At 33.1% G+C, this 21858-nt stretch overlaps 2 long non-coding RNA genes across 2 annotated transcripts; both read right to left on the bottom strand.

Moving 5' to 3' along the window:
* Window positions 1-1890: 1890 nt before the first annotated feature.
* LOC149783595 (uncharacterized) lies at window positions 1891-4323 on the bottom strand. The gene is made up of 2 exons (XR_016413627.1): window positions 4155-4323; window positions 1891-2748 (listed from the first exon to the last, which is right to left on the bottom strand). It is a non-coding gene; the product is annotated as an uncharacterized LOC149783595 (long non-coding RNA).
* Window positions 4324-19844: 15521 nt separating this feature from the next.
* LOC149783594 (uncharacterized) lies at window positions 19845-21798 on the bottom strand. The gene is made up of 2 exons (XR_016414042.1): window positions 21654-21798; window positions 19845-20685 (listed from the first exon to the last, which is right to left on the bottom strand). It is a non-coding gene; the product is annotated as an uncharacterized LOC149783594 (long non-coding RNA).
* Window positions 21799-21858: the final 60 nt, after the last annotated feature.

Genomic DNA, 21858 nt, shown 5'->3' with positions numbered 1-21858 from the left:
GTTTTTGTAGTAGATACTGAGACAAACAATTTAGTGAATAGCAACAGTCCAGCATTGAATGTACTAAGGAAGTACTAATGAACACACTAGTATTTTAGTATTTTAGTGACGACAACAGAAAGAAAATTACGAATGGAGCTGATGCATCTCAATTCAATATATGCGACTTTGCATATATTCATGGCATGTTGGTGTAATGAGTGTGTACTGTCGAGAGTAACATCTGAACCTTGTACTGACACTATATGTTTGTGGAGATAAAAGTGGTCATAAAAAACGGATGGATGGTATCACATCATCATTGACACTTTTTGAAAAGCATGCACACAAAACTTACTTCGAAGATTAATTGGTTCCTACGTAGTCTTTCAAGTATTAGATAAGAGCTACAATGTAGTTACCTGAAGCAAAGCATCCTCCTTCAGTATATGTTAATTCACACACAAACACACACACACACACACACACACACGCCTATTTTCATTATCTATGAGTTGAAATTATCCAGCCACATACAAGTTTCAAGCTGAGAGATGTCTGCAAAAAATGTACCAAAGAATGTCGTTTATGTCAGCCAACAAATATAAATTCAGTATAGAATGAAAAGGCCTATTCAGTTTTACGTGTACAGCAGCGCCTGGAATTAGCGTGAAGAAAGAACGCAAATGTTTAATATACAAACTTGTTTTCAGCTCTTTAACTATCTTTATTATTATTATTATTATTATTATTATTATTAAACTTATGTCATCAGATTCTACGTCAATTTCCTTTATTTGCTGTTTAAAACGTCCCTAATGATGCTTATTGTTATGCATATTTAGTTTGTATTTTCTGCTTGAACACTGACCATGACTGGGGACAACGTTTTAGTGTGTACCTGGTTACTCTCTGGTCCTAACATTTCTTATGAATAGATGTTTAATTAGGTCTAAGTTAAGACCCTTGTTCATGACATTAGAAGTTTTTAGAAACGAACGTGTTTACAGTACGTTGTAATTTCCTCTTACGATGATTGGAAAATCCTTTTGTGATACAAGGTCAAGAAGGGATATATATATGTGTGTGTGTGTGTGTGTGTGTGTGTGTGTGTGTGTGTAATTAAGATCAACCCGATTATTCATTACTGCTTTAACTTAGTTTCACGAATCAATCTCATTTTTGATCGGAATCATTCACTTAAATTATGAAATTACAAATCGCTCATTGATATTTCGAAGGCATTGTGGATTATGTCATTGTGGTACATCAATACTGTTTGCATATCAGCACATTCAAAACTAGTGGTACATCAACACATTCAATATTAGAATTTATCGTAACACCACTGCAATTTATTCGGAGCACACTATACCTTTGGGTTTGTGATAGAACGTTGCGGAATATTTGGGACTTAATTCCCAATACTAAAAGTTCGTCTTAAATTTTCATTTGTTTTACTTAGAGAATTAAAGTGTTTGTTGAAATTTACGAAATTTGGTTTTGCTTTTTCTGTTGCGTAGTTTAACACATTGGAGAAGTAATATTATAAACATGTTCACTTCTTAGGACCAGCTCAGAATAAGGGTGTTACAGCATGTAAATCAGATTCGTGAAAATGGGGTTTTATTTGGGGCAGTTTTCCCATGACGTCTACCCCATAATATATGACATGTTCTGCACAAAGACAACGAATCGTAGATGATAACAGTCTTATCTGTTTCAGCTGTTACAAGTGCAGCCCTCCTAATGTCCCGAAGGTAGACTGGAGAGCTATACATGTATACATTATTTAAGAGTGGATAGAAATAGACAGATAAAGAGAGATATATTAGTTTAAGCGATAGAGTAGAAGATCAAATATCCATTACAACTGTCAGAAACTATGTAAAAAAGCAATCTACTCATGTGTGAAGAAATACAAAGTTTATTGAAGGAAGATAAAGAGATAATACATGAAAATATACGGTACATATGATATAAAACAGTTCCATGGTGTAATTTGATCATTTGTGTTTCTTTCTTTTCTATTTCCAATTAATATCATTTTCGTCTTTCGTTTCCACACAACAAAAATGACGTTTTACCTTGACATACAAGGAGAAACATTTGATTCCTTGATACAATGGACATCACCGTCAACACTGCCATTATCATTAAGGAATATTAACCAGAATTTCATCAATTATATATTGATAGTGAAGAAGAAATGTGTAATTTTCTGAAAGAAATGATTTAAAAGTTTTATGTCATCTTTGCTAAAATAACTATGTCTGAAGGATAAATCATAATTCAACAGACTGCTAGTAACTTGTCAGATGGATGCATCTTCATTTTTCATTTTTCATTTACAAGACTTATCTTTGTTATAAAATTATAAAGAACAAGCATAAATATATTTTTTGGCAAATTGTCCAAGAAAATTGGAATTGACGTTATATAACCTTGTCATAATAGTTTCATTTAAGAAAATTAGAAATACTCGATTTAACGTTATCTGCAACTCCACTCGTTCTGGGCACTCCGTTACTTCTACGCTGGCTTAGGTGCAGTTACGAAACAAATCTCTCCTGAGAGACTAAAACACTTCTCTTTTCGAATGGTCATGGGTCTCGCTGTTAGCCAGTTCCAATCTTTCTTTTCTGTTGGGCGAGAAAACATGCGACGCTTCTCTTTTTTGTCTCTGTTGAAGAAAGTCGAAAAGGTTCCGTTCTCTGACTCCATTATAAATTTTCTGTGGTTCGGAATCGATCTTAGGCGGAGGCTGTCCTGGAATAATAATAATAATAATAACAATAATATTATTAGCAACAAAAATGGGACCTTAAAAGAAACGTATATAGCGACAAACATTCGTAGGTAGAAAGAGTGTTAAACAGTATTGCATTTTTACTCGACAGTTCGTGTGGCAACAATTTCGAGGAATGCATTACAAATATTTAATGTCTAGTTATGTCCAAAATAAAATTTCTGCTTGCGAGCCTCTCTTTCAATAAATATGGCAAAGCACACATGCATTCACACAGAATATAGACACTTGGTCACTGGCACACACACACAGGTATAAAGAGGTGTGTGTGTGTGTGTGTGTGTGTGCAAAAACGTAGTACTGCGTCATAAAGTCATATAATGTCTTGTATTAACCCATATTATCATCTTCGCTAGCCCAAGTTTGTAAATCCAATGCTTTTCAGATCTATCCAAAGCATAGTTGACTGACCTAGAAATCATTCTGACTCAGTGTCCTTTCGCACCCGAAACAAGTGAGATTATCTGATCAAACACAGAAGCACCTTACACGGCTGGTATTTAATACGGTTTCCTCAATGATTTTACTCATCTTCTCCCTAGGTCCATGTAACTAGCAAGCTTACTGGCCAGTTTATTTTAGTTGCATCCAATCAGATCGCGAAACGATAGTTATAATTTCAGTTAGCCATGTATGCCAATTATTGAAGTGGAAGAAAATAGATCGACGACCCTTGACCTGCGAAGATTATCTTCAACCCAGGTCTGTATACGTTAAAACCATTCGACTTAAGAAAATCTGGTAATTTTCCTCGGATATTTAAAATAGTGAATAATTTTACTTAATCGATATAAATAGAAAAATTATCAACTAAAATCAAAAACAAACAGTCGATTTAGAGTGTAATGGCATTAAAGGGAAGATATCTCAGATCTAATTGGTTACATCGGGGACGTCAGGCCTGATGCATACAGTCATATTGAACGCCAGATAAATCACAGAAGATTAAATGGCTGTGTAAAACTACGTATCTAGAACAATAATTCATAATTATTTCATGATATTATTCAAGGACCCATTTAATATGAAAGCATTAACATACATACATACATGCATACATACATACATACATATACATGCATGCTGAATAGAAATAACCAATAACATATTCTAAAAGGAAAGGTTATTTTAGACTGTTCATAAGAATAAATTGTATTGTCAAAACAAAACATTATGAAAACACTTCTTTGTTCATATAGTCATGCAAACAATAAGGATGATAGAGCGAAACATCTACTGACATACGAATTTTAATGATGAGAATTTTTTTTAGAACAATCTGTAAGAATGTTAAATTAAGAAATACGGTACAGTTTTTTTTTATCTAAACTAATGAAATATAGAAACGTTCAAACTTCTTTCTTACCGTATACTGCACTGAGCAAAACCAAAATGACCAGAGTGAATATAAATCTATTCATCGTTGTAGTATTGCGCGTATTCAACTTGACAGTGAAACACGGTTAATTTCTCCAGGCGTTTTCGAACAGTCGTTGAAGCAGCGAGCTATTTATTCGTTAACTGAGGGTGGTGACGCAAGCGCATTCAGAAACATGACTCACCGGATCAGATCACGTGGTACTATAGAGTTCGTAAACATGTTTACGAGTACACAAGGTAATTTCGTATTGATATAGGTCTTATATTGAGTACATCAGGTACAAACATTGGTTGAAAACTCTTAATAGTCATTGTTCGTACTTTGTGTCATACATACCTAACACACACACACACACACACACACACACACACACACACACACACGGGCGCGTACGTCTGAGATTCCAATCAGAGCTACACGTTAACATCAGATAATTTAAGACACCGGATTGTGCAATCAGACAGACAGGATATACTTAATTCACGTTCTGCAAGGAAAAAGACGGTAAAACACATATATTATTGCGAAAAAAAGATATTTTACCCAAGAATTAAATATATTTACTCACTTCTTATGTGATCTCAATTTATATAATTATTGTAGTACGCAAACCGTACACACACTTTTCATCTTTCGTAATATTTTGTCACAGTGTTCCATGTTATTAGTGAGGAAAATGAGATTCTTTCTCGAATATGCTGGAAGGATAGGAAAATCCAATCATATGGGATTTATGTATGGGACGAGGATTGCCGAGTCTCTAGTAAAAAATGTTTCTACCCAAGGAATAGTTCCCCTGTCCTGCTTACATAGGCAAAGTTTCTTTTCTTTTTCTTGTTCATTGCAAGCACCATCTTTAGGCTAAAACATTTCCTGAATATGTACGTCGAGTGCATTAAATGAAAGGTGTTGAATAACGATAAATAAAAGAAAACAGAGTGAACCTAATCCCCCTTTTGGTAAGGTAATTCTGTTTGGTGGGTTACACGATAAGTTTGGGAATATGATTTATATCAAGGATTGTACAATGTCTCGTCCCTGACATAAATATTTTCGCCTCTGCTTAGCTTTCACAATTGTACCCACACGCAAGGGTAAGTGTTTAGCAAACAATACTACCTCCGAGTATATGTATATACAAATATTATTACGGTAGATACTTAATAATGCAGAAGATTAAGGATAACTTGCATGTTTAATATGCATCAATCCTTTGATTAACAACCCATGTCGCGGCAGATATGTCATAGCTATCACAAATGCACGCGAAACCCCAAAGCATTACAATGTAAAGAAAGAAAAAAGCAACAAACAACGGGGAAAAAATAGCTAATGATTATAGTCACCCTTATCTGCCGACAAAATCTCATCTGGTACAAAATTAATTCCCCCATTGTAAATATGACAATACCATCTTGCACGATATCACGTCAATCTTATAGTCATTTACATTTAAATTCGAAAATTGAATTACATTTTCCAGGTGATACTAGCCATATTGTAATATTACGCTGGTCTAAGTTTGTCATACATTATTATTTAAATGTTTTATTTCTTATCGGACTCTTTACGTGCTCTTAGTTGTGTATACTTCGTATATGATCAAGAGAAAAGATACTTACAATGAACAACTTAGATATATCGCAACCGGCTCATCAAATTCAAATAGCATGCGTCAGACAGAAAAGAATGAATGCAAGAAAGAAGAAAAAAAGAATGAAATTAAAGTATCACCAAAATGAATGATAAAACGAGGAAAGAATTGAAAAGAATAGAGGATGAAAAACTACTTTGCATATGTCTTATATCATTAGTTTTGCTAACATATATACACCTTTTATATCCAGGAGATAATAAGAATGTTAACCGTTAACAGACATTAGCATAAGTTTTTTTAAAGTCATGCTGTATATGATTGTAATGTAAATTCATCTTTCTTTATCAGCTTTTAATTTAAACGTTTAACATTATTTGATCTTTTATTTTATTGTATTAAACTGGATAAATAATGGACCGTACTTTAATGGCTGCGTTTAGCTATAATTTAAGTGGCTTTTGTTATTTGTTTGACAGTTTTTGCAGATTATAACAGATTTATGTGTTTAAGTTTTCATTCAATTGTGAGGCATCAATTGAATCGACCGGAGATTATTTAGAAAGAAAGAAAAAACAAAAACAGAAAAAGGAAACGATCTGCAATATAGTCAAACAAATTGTTGATTCTCCCTAAATTTCATTATTAAATTCCCAAAATTATGAGATCATTTGGGACTTCGGAACCAGAAGTCCTGCTGGAGTCGTACCAATTGTCCTAATATATTTGTGATCGAGAAAGTCCCAAAAGTTCAAGGGTGTTTGCAGAATAAAATCTCATAATATTCTGATGGTTTATAAATGTAATCAACTCGTTTACATAAACAAAACTGTCCGTTTTGCGAAATCGCTTGTAAAGGTGGTATATTTATAAAACAATAGGTAAAACTTACGAAGCCGGTGTAAAAACCGGTAATTAAAATTAGTTATATTGCTATACATATGGATGTTATTATTACTGTTTAGACATGCCCAATATAAATTATCTACCTTGGTGGGTTTGAGTGAATCTATTAAGGACACTCTTTTAAAGTAAAACTCTAAAATCAAAATATATTTGGGCATCATGCGTTTGCTACAGACGTTCAGACTGTAATTGCTTCGCACACTAAAATTTCCATATCGCACACCCAGACTGGAACTACATTTACAAGTTCAAATATCAACTAATAATCAACTTATAAAATAACGATACTGATTTATTGCCATACATTTTCTATTTTCAGAAATGTCAACACCAGTTGCAATTTCAAGAAATGCAATTATATCTGATGAAACTATCTGCTTTTTGCGCAGGAGATAACGGGAGAGTACTGTAAAAAGAGAAGGGCAGAAGAGATGTATTTCACGGTATCTAGGCTGAGAAATTAGCTTGGTGAAGTAGGCAACGTTACCTTGGACAGAAGTTTTTACAATGAGTTTTCTGATAAACCCTGTGTGCTAATTGAAATTAAACATGAGAGAGAGAGAGAGATGGAGAGAGAATGGGGGGGGGGAGCAAGTACTTTGCCAAACAAAGCATGAAAGACGCACGGACTCATGTAAATATTCGAGGCATGGTTAGATATGCCTCACGGTTGGACGAAACTTTATCCCATGTTTAATTCCCAGGTGACATTACAGAGTGTTAATCATCACAAAAAACATACAGCTCATTAGTTTCCGAACTATGGTTTGCTGAATTATATTTTAAGAGCAAGCTTAAGTGGAGGGAATTACAAGTTATCAAATAAAATTACCGTGCAAGCGAATCGGAGAATAAAACTGACAACAATTTGCAACATAAAGATAGACTTATCACAGACAGCAACAGAGAGCAAAAGCTGTTTTGATTGTACCCCAGAGTAGAAACATTACATTCTTTGTGCACAGTTTTAGAGAGATCACTGGGGACAATGAGGGAACTGTATGTTCACACTTTAAATTCATCTGACTGTTCAAGTAGAAAATAACGAGAAGAAAACTGACCAGAAGTAGTAAAGAATAATGTAGAAAACAATGGAGTGGACATAGAGAGAAAAATATTATATTTTCCATTGCGGAAAACTGTAACAGACATTAAACGAAACCCCAACCGCTTCTTTCCAACTAAAATGTTCAGTTGTATGCAAAACGGCAGTAAACTTTGAACCTAGTTCTCCCTACAAACTATTATCATTTTCAACGTTTAGTTGAATGTGAGCCATCACATGCCAAAAAGTTCTGATTTTACTTACTTTTAAAAAAAATAATTTATTAATTAATTACTAAATAATTTACTTATTTTACGCAGTCATCAAATATCATCATATAAATCACTTCATCTGTTTTATAATCCATGATAACTATTATTTGAGTCTTCAAACTCTTTCCTTATAATAATTTTGTGTCAATAAGCGGACAGTGTATGGGATTTACCCTTTCGATCAATTTGTGTCCATCTCTGACTTGTTCATTCTGTGAATCCTATGCTACATCACGAATTAAAATCAAACTTGTACTATGGGACGAGCATGTGTTTTGCACCAAAGCTAGGTCACCGTTACCTATTTTCACGGATTTAATGAGCGTCTACACAATTGATAAAACGTGTGCCTATTGTTTCTAATTACGCTACCTGTTCACCTATTGCAACCAAAAGGATGGATGTGTATTGTTAGCAGAGGTAGAATGATCCGACCTGAATTTGCCTGCTAATTGTGTTCCTCTTTTCTGGCTGAATTGAACCTCTATCTTAGAAAAATATTTATAGAAAATTTGCATTGTGGTACATATTGGGCTCAAGATATATGTCACAAAAGCTGGATCACTGGACTCTACTTTTTATCATTTATGAACAATTGATTACTACTGTTATCCATGCAGTAATGCTAATACTTATATTGTAACCAATCTCCTACTGAGCGTGCAACTTAGGACTGGCATATTTCAGACAAAACTTGGTTGTTGGAACTCACTTTTCAAGATTTGTGTCCAATTTGCTATAACAATTGTGTCCATCCTCTATCTTCGAGCGTCATTTTAGGACAATAAATATATGTGTATCTCTCACCAATATATGGTACACAAAGCTGTGACAATTATATCTTGGTTCAAATTCCAATACCTGTTAATTCATTGTTATAAACTTACTATACGGTTGCATCTTTCACCTAAAGCACTTAACACAATGCTCAAATTATAATATATTTGGCTTATCAATTAATCTAAGAGTGTATCTTAGAATAAAAGAGCGTTTCATAGTAAAATGCGGCAACTATAAGCTCGTATCCGAGATTTTGAACACTATATAAAGAGGCATATGTGTTCAAATTATACACATTTCAACCTATTGCAATAAAACGTGCATGTCCGGTGCATATGGGATATCAGTAATATCACATATCAAAACTACATCAAATGTTTAGATTTCCACTCTAGAAGATACTGATGTCACTGAAGTGTAGATTGACCTTTAAGTGCATGCACACTTAGAACTTCAGCTCTAATTTGTAAGAGTAAAACGTGAAGATCGACAAAGGGGGTGTAGCGATTGCAATTACACCCATGTAAATTGACCCTATTCAGTTTGTAAAGGTAGAGAAAAGTCTGAACGATACATCTGTGTGGCACAATTATTGAGTCTATAGTGTCTGTGTCCCTTTGCTAACACAGCTCTCTTCAGATTTTAATGTATTTAGTATTTTATTTTTAGAGATGAAGCAAACATTATTATGATTGAAACTAATGCAACCAAAATCATAAAACTATGTTGTATTTTACAGCCAGCCTAAAACAGATTTTACATCTTACCCTAGATTTTTGTACATTTTGAGGTCATGCTCTATCCTGTCGCAACATTTCCTGAATAGTTTATAATTTAGAAGACGAAAATTTGAAAATAATCCACACACTTGTACAAATTTTAGTTTTTGTATTTTGTTTTTGTTGTCTTGAGAAGAGACAAATGGCATATTATTTGAAATCAACTGGTTTGTGTTTAGTTTTCCTTAAAAGGCTTTTCTATCACTGCTCTTGGCGCAACAATAGTTCTAATCGACATCATACAATTCATTTCACTTAGCACACACTAATACAACTAATACATTTACTTTGGAGACGATTACTCTATTCATGCTGAAAAAGATGAAAATATTTCCACTATACATTTTTCATAACAAAAATGTTTTCTTTTTATCAGATCTTTTCCACTCGTTTATCAAACTAATATTATATATATATATATATATATATATATATATATATATATATATATATATATATATATATATATATATTAAGATTTTATCACTGAGTGAATTATCTTTTTGTGACGGATGAGAACACTTTTGAATAATTTTCATATTTCACAAGGAACAAGAATAAATCAAAATATTTACTTTCATTTTTTTAAATACCAGTGGCATCAATCACAGCGACGCATTTCGATGGTTCAGTGCACGTGTAATATATCTTCCTATATAGCTGCTCTAAGAATGGAGGGATAAGTATATACTTTATTTATAATGACATCAAATGCAAAACAGTTTTTCGGTGATATGACTCAGAATACATTATACACAATCTGACATATACTCATCCCGCATTGTAGAAGAGAACTGCGCACTTTTATTAAATTAAATTCTTTCCAGCGACATAATTTGTCAAATTGCTTTATCTGAGTTTCACAATTATAAAAATAAAGAAATGACGAATAAATACTAAAGTAAGAAAAGTAGAAGCATATGTAAATAAATGCACATACATATATGGCTTTAAACTATAATCAAAATATTATAGGAATTTAGAATTGAGCCAGATCTCACAGCGGTTGTTTTTTATATCAAAATCTTATATGGGTCTAGTTTCTAATCCAAGTCAAGTAGGGAGTGCAACAAAATATATATTTACAACTCATACTTAAAATTTTATTAAATTAATTTTTAAATACATGTAAAAGTTTGCTTGTTTGAGTAGTTTTTATATTCGATAATGTTTGATAGCTTTGGGTATGAATAATAATAATAGTAAAGTACAATACTGAATAGATTAGCCAAATCCATCACCGAACAAGGATAAATTGGTAAATCTTGTAAATTACAGAATTCCTGTGGGTTTGGTTTTGTAAGGGCCGGCCATAAAGATGGAGATTAAATGTAAGATATTTTAAAAGAATAGATATTGTACGATGCATAGAGAAGATACGAGTTCAACATGACTGTTACACATTTTGTAACTCTTCGTTTAATTCAAGTAGATTTATCTTATCAAAGTACTATTATTGCAAGTTAGAAGTATATGGACTTCGATGTTATAACTGTTATTCACTTGTAAAGACTATATGACATCACTGGTGAGCATATATCGGACAGGATTTGCCGATATTGCGAAGAAAGTCTTTAGCGAATTGAAAAAGAGATGACGATGAGGGTCTTTTTCTTTTAGTATTTAATGCATATATATATATATATATATATATATATATATATATATATATATATATATATATATATATATATACGATGATGTCAAAGAAACGCAGTTACATAATATGGCTCTTTCTATAGATGTTTTTGGCTTAAATCAATTTAAAGTGGGTTGGTGGAATCTGAGTTAGGAATAGACTACGTGATGATTTTCATATCGTATTCTCTTTCTAACGGTTTCAGCCAATTTAGATTTATCATAGCTGTCAGCAGGGTAACTGTATTTTGAAAACCTTTACAAGACAATGAGACAAGCAGCTTGCATGGCTAGAATATTTTCCACGGATTAGGTAATCTATTTAGTAGGTGTCGTATGGTTTGAGATAGTTGAATGTTGTCATCGATTTAATTTATTTGTTTATGTTTTCTATTTATTTATTTATGTCTGTTTCATTTGAGCAAATGTAAAATTGACTAAACGGTCGGTTCATCATTTTTAGATTTTTTCTTCCATATTTATTTATTTTTGGGAGGAAAAAAGAGAGCATGGCTTGCATGTATTGATTTAGTTTTTTTCGTATGTTAGAACTGTACCAATGCACTGAATGACATATTATTGTATCGCTATCATCTATACACTGGGATAGTTCATGTTCCTTATCAGTATCCCATCAATGCATTATAGGACGTATTCATGTACTACAATCTGTATAGCAAGGTATTTCATTAAACTGTAAGTGGCAGTGACACTTATGAGTCACATATTTTACTGTGTTTTTTTCAATCATTTTCATTTTAAGTTTGAGCTTAACGGTTTTGATTGTTTACTTATTGTACAATTTGAATTCGGCATTGAAAAAATTTAATACTCACTGGGCATAGTATTTGTGACAACAATTAGGTACATAGAGAGGAATTGGTTTACATTTTTTCCGCCTACATTTGAGTACTGGTTCATAACTTACACTCATCAATGGTGCCCACGAGCCACTATAATACATTAATCATGTAATACTTTTCCAGATTAAAGAGAAATATTTTTAACTTATATAAATTAGAAAATGCTTCATCGGACAATATCAACAAATGAATTGTCTAAATCCAGAAAAACAATAATTTCCCAACTCAACAAAAGAAACAGGATATAGACAAAGTTTTAGATTGAGTCCGGTTAACGAAAATACATCTTCTAACCCATATTTGAAGATATTATTCTCTTTCGTGCAGTTAAAAATAGTGAAATTATTTTTCTAAGAGTATAGTTCGTTACAATTTTTTATATGCATTACTTAATTTGCCTGATCACATGTTTGTGGATCTATATTAAAAAAGTCAAATATTCTTTACTTTTGTTTACTAAACTGTCTTAAAGATGTTCATTGTCGAACAAAAGAGTCATTGACCTTTCCTCTAAGGATCTGGCTATAATTTTAAGTTTTTGTTTGATTCCTTTTCTCCATTCAAATTTCAATTTAACATATATGTTAGTCACAATCTCATACTGACTACTCAAATCCTCGTGTCACAAAAATTAATTAATATCTTTCTTTAAATTCCCTTTCAAAGCAAATTTAATGTCATGTACATCCTTTTTCGTACGTGCAAACTCAAGCCATCATTTTCAACGAACAACTTCCCTGAATTATGACTGATTATGAACTTGAGACTGACTTACTCTGTGGCTTTTTGCTATCCTTTCTAGCACTATAAGTATAGAAGTTAAAGACAATGCTTCATTTGAAAAGATATAAGGACGGGACGCTTTTTAACAAACGTGCGAGATTTGAGCTCTTAAACCTTGCGTGACTTAATGGCGCGACGGTCATATAAATGGAGGATGAAAACAGGGCAGAAATTTAGAAATGAAGACAAACCAACCCTTCTTATTTCTGATCCCGCAAGTAATAAAGTGCAGAAAACAAAGAAAATCTTTGTTCTTTGGTTGACAAAACTGGGGATGAGAGAAGGTTGCTGAAACCGGGCAATATCCGGCTAATTTCCTTACTTTACCTTCCTTATTGCAGATTAAAAGGTCTTAGCAGTAATATTCTGGTAGAATTATAGCATTTGTTAAATCATATTTAGTGAATAAAGTTATTGTCTCAATGGTTTTCAGTGATATATAATCTTGTCTGTGTAAAATGTATCAATGAAACTTTATGGAATATAAATAAGGTAAACTTTATGGATAATTTGGGGGGAAATATAGACCTTTTCAATACTTTTTTCTTTTCCCTAATTTGAGAAATTTGTCTCTTAATACATCTAAACATCGGTTACAGTAAAACTGTAAGACAGAAGCCCAAATCATGACTCATAAGGATCCATGCCAGAAGTGCCATAAGACAACACTTGGTCCTAGGTTGCAAATCTCCATTCTAACTGTTGACGTCCTAGTATGCGGATCCGTTTGATTGTGAATGACCGGTTGTGATCCAAACTGGCAACTCCAACAGTATTTTCATAATCAAGAACAACAGTATCAAAACCTCATGTTAATTAAGCATGCAACGATTCGTTAAGAAATTGAACGGTCAGAAAGAGATCAACAAAAACCGATATTCCATATGAAACAGATGTTCAATAGTTGCAATTGTTGCACAAGAATACTAACAAAATCAATCAAAAGATAAAAGTAAGTATTGCAAAGCAATTGTGCATGAAATGTATTATTTTCTGGATACGCAGTGTGAAAATTCAGAAAAAAATAAGAAATGCTTGTTTCCAAAATCTGTCAAACGAAAGCTTCATCTTACTGGCAGATCAAAAAATAGATTCCTCAAGAATTGTCTTTCATTGAAATAATAACTGTTCACCTGTCCATCACAGTCTTGCAAAGACAGACTTGGCAAAATGTAGGCACTTGTGGAAAGCAACATGGGTTAAAGAGCATTTGACTTTGTTGATATTATGAGGGTCATCAGAGAACAAAATAGGCAACTGAGACCAATGAATTGCTATCTGCACTACAAAATTCAATGGATCGTAAAGATATTAAACATGCAAGCAATGATAAATCCCTCTTAATAGACATTTTAACTCGAGACACAAATGGAATATTAAGGGAAACGAGTACTTTGAGTCTTGACAGCAACGAATTCGAAATTGGTCCAGATGCAAAAACAGTACAGCATACAATAACACCCAGCCAAGCCCATGCGTTTATTGTGAAAACAAAACGAATGCATGATTTTGATGATTTTTCACTAAGTTGAATAGAGCAACAAAAGAAGCTAAACTGGAAAAAATTAGGAAGTTTTGCTTAGGATTTTGTTCTATTTATAATCTGACTGATGTACCCAGTGTCAGTAATATAGTTATTTTGGATCCGCACAAATCTCATCTTGGAAATGCATTACCTGGCTCAAATCCAGGTATGTTGATAGACTTTTCAAAGACGAAAAGTCTGAAATGATGAATAGGCTTAATTCGTTTAAGCCATTCCTAAATGTCCAGTACAAGATGCATTCCATCTGAACCCAATGGTGCCCTTAAACGTTTTATAGATCTGGTTAGCCCACTTGGCAAATTGAGTGATATGTTTAGTGATAATCACGAAGTATTTCGAAGAGGTAAAAATACCTTTAGGCAAAAATAATTACTGAACTTCTTGTTGGTTTAGGAATGATACATCATTACCTGCCTTTCACTTTACTTCAAGACATGTGTCAATCTGTCTTACAGTTGGCACAGGTGTTTGGACAATGTGCAATCGAGCGTTGAAAGATTTTGAAATATTTGAGTGAATATAATGTTCAAAGAGAACATAAGAAGAATCAAAACCATCTTCAAACACTTAGAAATATCACATTTTTGCCTGTTCTTCAGAAACCATCAAATGCATGGCACAGAGATCATCCTTCCAAAACAATCAGACTTGCTTCCTCTTCTAATCTGTTTGCACTAGGCACTGAAAAACTGGTGGGCTGTGTGGAGCTAGTCTTCGATGGAAAATCTGTTCTAGTTGTCAGGTCAAGAATCCAGTCAAGAGATGTCTACAAACTCTTAAGTTTCCTAGGATCAGCAAAAACCGATTTTCCATATGAAACAGTGGTTCAGCAGTTGAAAATGGTTGCTCATGAATACAAACAGAATCAATCATAAGATACAAGTAAGTATTGTCAAGCAATTATGCATGAGATCTATTCTTTTCTGGATAAACAGTGTGAAAATTCAGAAGAAATAAGAAATGCATGTTTTCGAGATCTGTCAAACGAAAGCGTGATCTTTCTTACAGATCAAATAATAGATTCCTCAATAATTGCCTCTCATTTGAAGCATAACTTTACCTGTCCTTCATGACCTTGCAAAGACAGACTTGGCAAAATATAGCACTTGTGGAAATCAATATGGGTTAAAGAGCATTTTGACATGAAGATATTATGAGTGTCCTAGGAGAAAAAAAGAGGCAGTTGGGACAAATATCATTATCAGCTGAGGAAATTGAACTTGTTCATGAATTTCTATGAACTGACCTAACATACAACTCCACAATCTGTGAACCTTTTAGAACATTCTTTTTCTCAGATTATGGGCATAATGCGTTTATTTTTGGAATAACAACTGCCACGCCACATAAAGGAAGCTGACCTAAATTCGTCTCTTTCAATGTAGGCTTCACAGTATACGTAATTTTCTTTCTGTATCCGTCCATCTGTCTCAATTTCTCTCTCTCTCTCTCTTTCTCTCTCTCTCTCTCTCCATCTCTCTCTCTCTCTCTCTCTCTCTCTCTCGCTTTCTCACGCACACACACACACATACACACATACATAATTACAGAATAATATTAAATATTGTTCCCTACTGATTTATCCACCGATCTATATACCTGACTTTTCAGCTTCTTTTTAACATAATGTTTAAACTAAATACACATAATACTGAGCAACACCAGCATCTTTGGAATATGTCAATCGTTAATTAACAATCTATCTGATGGCACATATGTTGTGGGTATTATAACAAAAATGCAAAATACAATATTTCAGTGGACGTTTGATGAGATAGAATATTGCAAATAAGTATAGTTTCACTTATCTTCCTAAACAATCTCACCTAGTTTACATTTTATTCATTCCATGTCAATAGCATCCTGCACGTTATCATATCAATCTTGTAGTCATTGTCGTTTTAATTTAAAATTAAAACGTATTTCCAGGTGATACCAACCAGTTTACGTCTTTACGTAGGTCTGAATGTATCATATATTATCAGTTGAATATTATTGTGTATCCAACCTTATATGTACTCTTTTACTCGCATGTACTTTATTTATGTGGTGGCAAAAGAAGAAAATACCAATAAACGATTAGGATCTATCCTAACGTACACATACATTTGGATCATAAACATGCGTCGAATGAATTTCAGATGGAAACATTGAATGGGAAAAAGTACGAATGAATGGATTGAATGTATCATGAGGAAATGGAAATAAACAAAGGAAGAAAGACGTACTTTACATATGTAATTTAATATCTGCGCTTAAGTGTCATTAATTGCATTTCGCTTTTATTTATTAGATTTTTTACATGTATCTACCTTTCAATTACTGAAGCTCCAATCGAACTGAGCGAATACTGTTTAGGTTATATATATATATATATATATATATATATATATATATATATATATATATATATATATATATATATATATATATATATATAGCGCCTAGTCTTTAAAACCTCTAAGCGCATTACAATATTAGATAACATAAACAAACATATACAACTTCAAGATTACAGAAACAAGCACAATGAAATTACGAAACAAAAATATGCTGACAAAAAAAGGAAGTCTGTTCTATGTGAGTTTTAAGAGTAATTTTGAATGAGACCACATGGTCATTTTGTTTATAATCTGTGGTCGATTCGTTCCATGTAGCTGTTGCATGGTAGCCAAAAGAACGTTTTCCGTATGACTTCGTTTAAATAGTAGGAACAATATGAATGCGAGTGTCAGAAGTGAAGCATAAGTTTTTAGATGTTGTGTACACAAGGGTAAAACCATATAGGTATATTGGATTGGAGCCATTCAACAAAATATAGCACTTCGAGCAGATTGTGTGTTCGAGTCTGGATCGAACGGGTCGTTAGCGAAGGTTACGGAGCAGGAAGCTGGGTGTGCTCAGTTATTCCTACTGTAAGGAATACCCGAGCAGCCGTGCTTTTAACGTTTTGAAGTTTTGCCGTAGATAACTGAGACAAACAATATAGTCAAACGCAATAGTCCAGCATTGAAAGTACTAAGGAAGTACTAATGAACACACAGGTATTTTAGTATTTTAGTGGCGTCAACCGAAAGAAAATACGAATGGAGTTGACACATCTTAGTTCAGTATATGTGGATTTACATTTGTTCATAGCATGTTGGTGTAATCAGTGTGTACTGTCGAGAGTAACATCTGGGTCTTGTACTAGAAACATTTTGATATCTGAATCATCAGATCAGTTTTTCCAAACGTTGTGAATTTAGCTAGGCGTTCTACGGCTTTAACTTTTATTCTTATCATGTTCTCTATTGTCTTCAGGAACATACGCCATTCTGGTCTCTTGACAAATGTGATTAAATTGCAGTCTAAATTGTGTGAATATAGTTCATGTCCTCAAGCTTTTTTCTAACTGTAAGTCCAAACAGTTAAAATTTGTATACAGAATAAATGTTGTAATGGATTACTAATGTTATCAGCGCATTTTCTGTAGTTGTGCTTAGAATATTTAGGCAGAAGAAACCCCAACCCAAGAAGGCCTATATCTATGCAAATATGAAACATTTTGAAACCTGGTATAATATTTGGAAATTCCCATTAGGTAGTATTCGTATACGTAGGAATACCACAATACGTACCCAAATACCAAGTGCTTGAATCTACTTATGATATGATCATCATAAAAGTAAAAACTGTAACATATTGACACTTTCATGTAATGATCTGAAAATCTAGCGACACCATCTGCAGATGCATGAAAATGAGATAAACAAGTTTCATTATTATGAATTGATTTTGAGTATTCATGTTAATATGCTTCTATGATGGAAGGATTGAAATACCAGAAGGAAGATGCCAGCTCTTACAAGCAATGGGGACAAAATAAAACAAATATTTATCACTTTGATTGCACAAATATTTAGTATAACAAGAATGTGAAAATGTCTCAATAATGTATTATAATTACACCCAGAACTATTGACACCCTCATTGTTCACTCGCAGAAATGAGCGGAATAACGTTCCTCTCACATGAGGTTATGTGATGGGCATTAAAAACGCTATGATTGGCTACTATTTATCCATATATCTGTGGGAACAAAAGTAGTCATAAACAAACGGATGGATGGTATCGCATCATCACTGACACGTTTTGAAAAAGTATGCATACAAAACTGGGATTATTAGCTGGCTCCTATGTAGTCTATAAAATATTAGATAAGAGCTACAATCTCGTTACGGGAAGCGAAGCATTCTCCTTCAATACATCTTAATTCACACACACACACACACACACACACACACACACACACACACGCCTAGTTTTATTTGTCTATGATCTGAAATTATCCAACCACATATACGTTTCATGCTGCGAGAAATTTACCAAAGACTGTCGTTTATATTAGCAAACGAACATAAATTCTGTATACAGCTATAACGTACATTGCGCATGGAAATTAATGAAAGGCCTCTTCAACGTTACGTGTACAGCAGTACCTGCAAAGTAGCGTGAAGAAAGAACGCTAATGTTTATTATATAAATTTCTTCTCATCTTTTTTACTCTCTTTATTATTATTATTATTATTATTATTATTATCAAACTTATGTCATGAGATTCTTTATTATTATTATTATTATTATTATCAAACTTATGTCATGAGATTCTCAGACATTTTCCTGCATTTGTTGTTATAAACTTCGGTAACTATGCTTTTTATTATGCATATTTAGTTTGTATTTTGTGCTTGAACTTTGCTAATGACTGGAGGCAGCCGTTTAGTGTGTAGCTGGTTACTTTCTTGTCTTAATCTTCCGTATGAATAGATGTTTACATAGGCCTGAGTTCAAGTTTGTATATCAGCACATTCGAAACTAATGGTATATCAGCAGATATATTATTATTATTTATTCAGAACACCACTGGAATTTATTCGGAGCACACTATACTTTTTGATTTGTGACAGAACCTTTAGGAATAATTGGAACTTAATTCACAATAGTAAACCTTCGTCTAAAATTTTCAAATTTTTAACATAGATCATTAAACTGTATGTTGAAACTTACAACATTTGGTTTTGCTTTTCCTGTTTCTTAATTACAGATGAGAGAGAAGTAATATTATAAATATGTTCACTTCTAAGAACCGCTTCAGAATAATGGTCTTAAATTTGTGAAGATGGGGTTTTATTTGGAACAGTTTTCCCATGGTGTCTACTCCATAACTTGTGACGACATGTTCTGCACAAAAGACAATGAATCGTAGATTATAACAGTCGTATCTGTTTCAATTGTTACAAGGGCAGCCGTCCTAATGTCCGGTATGTAGACTGGAGAGCTATGCATGTGTACATTATTGAAATATGTTTAAAAGTGGATAGAAATCGACAGATAAATAGATATTAGTTCAAGCGATAGAGTAAAATTAGATATCAAATTTCCATTACAATGGTCGGAAACTATGTCAAAAAGCAATATATTCATGTGTGAAGATATATATAGTTTATTGAAGAGATAATACATGAAGAAATACGATACATTTGATAAGATAGAAAACATTTACACGGTGTGGTTTGATCATTTGTGTTTCTTTCGTTTAGATTTTCGATTGCTGTCATTTTCATCTTTCGTCTCCACAAAAATGACATTTTCTTTTGACATACAAGGAGAAACAATAAAATCCTTGATTACAATATAAATCACTGTCCACATTTTTCATTAAGGAATATTTGCAAAAAGTTCATCAATTACCTATTGATAGTGAAGAAGAAAAGGGTAATTTTCTTAAAGAAATGATTTAAAAGTTTTATGTCATCTTTGCCAAAATAACTATATGTCCGAAGGATAAATCATAATTCAACAGATTGCTAGTAACTTGTCAGACGGATGCATCTTCATTTTCCATTTACAAGACTAATCACTATCATAAAGTTATAAGGAAAAAGCATAAATATATTTTTTCGGCAAATTGTCCTAGAAAATTGGAATTGACGCTATATAAACTTTTTATAATAGTTTCATTTAAAAAAAATTAGAAATACTTGATTTAACGTCATTTGCAACTCAACTTGTTCTTGGCACTCTGTTACTTTTACTTTGGCTTGGATGTCGTTATGAAACAAATCTCTCCTGAGAGGTTAAAACACTTCTCTTTTCGAATGGTCATGGGTCTCGCTGTTAGCCAGTTCCAACCTTTCTTTTCTGTTGGGTGAGAAAACATGCGACGCTTCTCTTTTTTGTCTCTGCTGAAGAAAGTCGAAAAGGTTCCGTTCTCTGACTCCATTATCAATTTTCTGTGGTTCGGAATCAATCTTAGGCGGAGGCTGTCCTGGAATAATAATAATAATAATAACAATAATATTATTAGCAACAAAAATGGGACCTTAAAAGAAACGTATATAGCGACAAACATTCGTAGGTAGAAAGAGTATTAAACAGTATTGCATTTTTACTCGACAGTTTGTGTGCCAACAATTTCGAGGAATGCATTACAAATATTTAATGTCTAGTTATGTCCAAAATAAAATTTCTGCTTGCGAACCTCTCTTTCAATAAATATAGCAAAGCACATGTACATTCACATATGTGATACAGACACATGGTCACTGGCACACACATACAGACACAAAGGTATAAAGAGGTGTGTGTGTACAAACATAGTACTGAGTCACATAGTCATATAATTTATTATATTACCCAGAGTATCATCTTTGCTAGCCAAATGTTGTAAATCCAATATTTTTCAAATCTATTCAAGGCATATTTGACTTAAATAGGGAGCATTATGACTCATTGCCCTTTCGCACACGAAGCAAGTGAAATTATTTGATCAAACACAGAAGTACATTACACGGCTGGTACTTAATACGGACTCCGCAATGATTTTTCCAGGTTAATGTAAGGAGCAAGGTTACTGTCCAGCTTTTTTAATTGCATCCAATCATATTGCGAAACGATAGGTATAATTTCAGTTAACCGTGTATGACAGACTTCGAAAGTCTGAATAACCTTAAAACCATTCGACTTATGAAAAACTGGTAAATTTTCTCGGACATTTAAAATTTGGAAACTATTACTTAATTGATACCAATTGAAAAGTATCAACTAAAAGCAAATGCGAACAGTCGATTTAGAGTAGCATTGGCATTAAGGGGAAGACATATCACATCTAATTGCTTACACTTTAAAGTCAGATATTAGACCAATCTGTAAGAATATTAAAAAAGTAATGCGGTACATTTCTTTTATCTAAACTAAATGCATGCACAAGTTTGCAGAAAAGTTCAAAATTCTTACCGTATACTGCACTGAGCAAAACCAAAATGATCAGAATGAATATAAATCTATTCATCGTTGAAGTATTGCGCTTACTCAACTTGGTAGTGAAACACGATTAATTCTCTGGGCGTTTTTGAACAGTCGTTGAAGTATCGAACTATTTATTCGTTAACTGAGGGTGACGACGCAAGCGCATTCAGAACATGACTCACCGGAGCAGATC

This window comes from Sinohyriopsis cumingii, chromosome 14 (assembly GCF_028554795.1).
Source record: "Sinohyriopsis cumingii isolate HCF-2022 chromosome 14, ASM2855479v2, whole genome shotgun sequence".
Classification (NCBI taxonomy): domain Eukaryota; kingdom Metazoa; phylum Mollusca; class Bivalvia; order Unionida; family Unionidae; genus Sinohyriopsis; species Sinohyriopsis cumingii.
Note: the sequence above shows the minus strand (reverse complement) of the source record. Positions and strands in the feature narration are given on the sequence as shown.